This window comes from Pteronotus mesoamericanus, unplaced genomic scaffold (genome assembly GCF_021234165.1).
Source record: "Pteronotus mesoamericanus isolate MK-2021 breed Mesoamerican mustached bat unplaced genomic scaffold, CSHL_Meso_final scaffold_36, whole genome shotgun sequence".
Classification (NCBI taxonomy): Eukaryota; Metazoa; Chordata; class Mammalia; order Chiroptera; family Mormoopidae; genus Pteronotus; species Pteronotus mesoamericanus.
The window spans coordinates 27,657,692-27,661,291 of NW_026555313.1; the positions used below are offsets into that span (position 1 = coordinate 27,657,692).

The following is a 3,600-nucleotide window of genomic DNA, read 5'->3' on the forward strand; positions in this document are numbered from 1 at the left end:
TCTTGTAGTGCTGATCTGCTAGAGATGTATTATCTTAGTCTTCTTTTGCCTGGGAAACTCCTTATTTCACCTTCTATTTTAATTGAGAGCCTTGCTGGTTAGAGCAGCCTTTGTTGTAGGTCCTTGCTTTTCATGACTTGGAATATTTATTGCCATTCCTTTTTGGTTTGTAGTGTTTCTGTTGAGAAGTCAGCTCCGAGGCGTATCAGGGCCCCCTTGTGTGTTACTTTCTCCTTCTCCCTTGTTGCTTTGAGGATTCTCTCTTTGTCTTTGATATTTTCCATTTTAATGATGATGTGTCTTGGAATGGATCTCTTTGGGTCCCTCTTGAGTGGGACCCTCTGTGCCTCTTGGATCCATGAGACCTTTTCTCTGCTCTAATTGGGGAAATTTTCCATCATTACTTTTTCGAGGAGGTTCTCTATCCCTTGCTCCTCCTCTCCTTCTCGTATCCCTGTTATGTAGATATTATTGCGATTCAGGTTGTCCTCATTTCCCTAAATGCCTCTTTATTCTTTCTGAGTCTTTTTTCCATTTCTTGTTCTTTCTAGGAGCTTTTATTTTTTTAAATTTTTTTAATTTATTTTTTCAAATACATTTGTCTCTGCCTACCCCACCACCACTTTCCCTTGCCCCCTCCCTCAGCTCTTCCCCTTTGGTTTTGTCTATGAGTCCTTGCTATATGTTCCTTGACTTTCCCCTTCCCTTCCTTTTCCCCACCCCCGCTCCCTCCTTCCCTCTTGTCTCTGTTGATTTCTTTTCCTTCAGTGTTGCTGGTCTTATTTTTTTTTTGCATCTTTGTCTTGTTGGTTAGCTTCCACTTATAGGTGAGATCATATGATATTTGTCCTTTGCCCCTTGGCTTATTTCACTTAGCATAATGCTTTCCAGTTCCATCCATGCTGTTGCAAAGTTTAGTAGTTCTTTTTTTCTTTCTGCTGCATAGTATTCCATTGTGTATATGTACCATGATGTTTTGATCCAATCATCTACTGATGGGCATTTAGGTAGCTTCCAACACTTGGCTATTGTAAATTGTGCTGAGATGAACATTGGGGTGCATAGGTTCTTTTGTATTGGCATTTTGGTGTTCTCAGGGTATAGTCCCAGCAGGGGAATCACTGGATCAAAAGGAAGTTCCATTTTCAGCTTTTGGAGGAAATTCCACACTGCTTTCCATAGTGGCTGCACCAGTCTGTATTCCCACCAACAGTGTACTAGAGTTCCCGTTTCTCCACAGCCTCGCCAGCACCTGTTGTTTGTTGATCTGTTTATGATGGCCATTCTGACCGGTGTGAGGTGGTACCTCATGGTGGTTTTGATCTGCATTTCTCTGATGGCTAGTGATGCTGAGCATCCTTTCAAATGCCTCTGGGCCCTCTGTATCTCTTCCTTGGAAAAGCATCTGCCCAGGTCCTTTGCCCATTTTTCGATTGGATCGTTTGTCTTCTTGGAGTGGAATCGAGTTCTTTATATATCTTGGAGATCAAACCTCTATCTGATGTATCATTAGCGAATATATTTTCCCATATGATTGGCTCCCTTTTCATTTTGCTGATGTTTTCTTTAGCCGTGCAGAAGCGTCTTTTTTCATGAGATCCCACTTGTTCATTCTTTCCTTTATGTCCTTTGCTTAAGGAGACATATCAGTGAAATATTGCTGCGTGGGATGTCTGAGAGTTTCCTGCCAATGTTCTCCTCTAGGACTTTTATGGTGTTGTGACTTCTATTTAAGTCTTTTATCCATCTTGGGAGCTTTTTTTTTACCTTATCCTCCATCTCACTGATTCGATCCCCGGATTCATCCAGCCTGCTTTTGATTCCTTCTACTGTGTTCTATTTCTTTGTCTCTTCCTCCTTGGATAGAGTTTTGATGATTTCCTCCTTCTTGGCCTGGAGCCACTCTTCAAGGTGCTTGTGAGCTTCTTTGGTTTTAGACCTGAGGGCCTCAGCCTGGTCAGCCAGAAGTTTCTTGCGAGCCTTGTCCACCTTCAGCTTATGGATGTGTTCCATGAGAATCTGCTCTTTTTTGAACATGTTGCCCTTCCCTTTTAGGTACAGGCTGTGGTACATGTGGTGGTAAATCTTCTTAGATTCATGGTATCTCCTGAGTAGCCAGTGAAGAATTCTCATCCTCCTCATCCAGGTATCTTTCTTGGGCATTCGAGCATTAGCAGTAACCTATTGCTTACCTATGCCCATATGCCTGCCCTTCCTGTGGGCCAAGATGTTCTTCCGGCATCGAGCCCGGGAATGGACAGTCACAGGCTTCCTGATGATCAGCCCATCTTTGACCAGCTTCCGAATCTGCTGACAAGAGTTAGCATTGGCGATTTCATTGGTCTCATTGGGATCCAACCAGACCTTCTTTTTGCCGCAGCAGAGGACACTGGAGGCAAGCCTCTTCTGAAGCCTGAGCATACTCATGGCTGCTGCTGCAGCGGTGAAAGGAAAGCAGGAAGCAATTTTCATGTAAAAGACAAGATTTTTGAAAAATCAGCAAATCTCTATAATTTTTGTTTAATATTTTTATTCAGTGTTTTCACTCATATTACCTTAGCAGAGTAATATTTTATTCTTGTTATCAAATACATTTTGTTTTTTAATGCACTCTTTATTGTATTTTTTCCTATTACCATTTAGTACCCTCTTATGCCACTACCCCCCAGGATTGACCACACTGTTGTCAGCTTTGACCTGTGTTTCTTGGCCACAGAGTAATGGGGTGAAATAACAAGATTTTAGAGATGTAAATATTAATATTCCATATTTTTTTCTGCCTAGAAGGCTCATAAACTGGAATTTTGGCCATAGAAAGAAAATTTCATCACCAAGGATAAAATAAAAATCATACCTTTCCATTCTTTTTTTCTTTCCTTTTTTAAATTTCTACTAGCTTTATTGAGATATGATTGATAAACAATAGTATATATTTAAAGTGTAATGCCTGGTCTTTTGATATTCATATATATTGTTCCCTAATCAAGCTAATTAATCTATTTGTTACTTCACATATCTTGTGTGTTTGTCTGTGTGTATGTGGTGAGAACATTTAAGATCTACTATTAGTGAATTTCAAGATTACAATACAGCAGTACTAAATACAGTCACCATGGTATACATTAGATTCCCAAACTGAAAATTTTGTATCTTTTGATCAACATCCCATTTCCTCCACTCATCAGCCCCTGGAAACCACTGTTCTATTCTCTGTTTTTATGAGTTCAACTCTTTTTGATTCCATGTTTAAGTGAGATAATGCAATATTTGCCTTTCTTTATCTAACTTTTCACTTTGATTAATGTACTCTACATCCATCCATGTTGTCAAAAATGGGAGAACATTTTCTTTTTATGGCTGAATAATATTCCTTTGTGCCTATAAGTATGATATTACATTTTCTTTTACATTTATTTTTTTAATTTTTTTCTTTTTCTTTTTTTTAAATTTTATTTTAGTTTATTTTTTCAAATACATTTGTCTCTGCCTCCCCCCCACCATTTTCCCTTGCCCCCTCCCTCCTTCTCTCCCTCAGCTCGTCCCCTTTGGTTTTGTCCATGAGTCCTTGCTATATGTTCCTTGACTTTCCCTTTCCCTTCC

General features: G+C 39.6%; 1 pseudogene; it reads right to left on the bottom strand.

The window, feature by feature from the left end:
* Positions 1–1,836: 1,836 nt before the first annotated feature.
* Positions 1,837–2,449, bottom strand: LOC129085908 (60S ribosomal protein L19-like; annotated as a pseudogene).
* Positions 2,450–3,600: the final 1,151 nt, after the last annotated feature.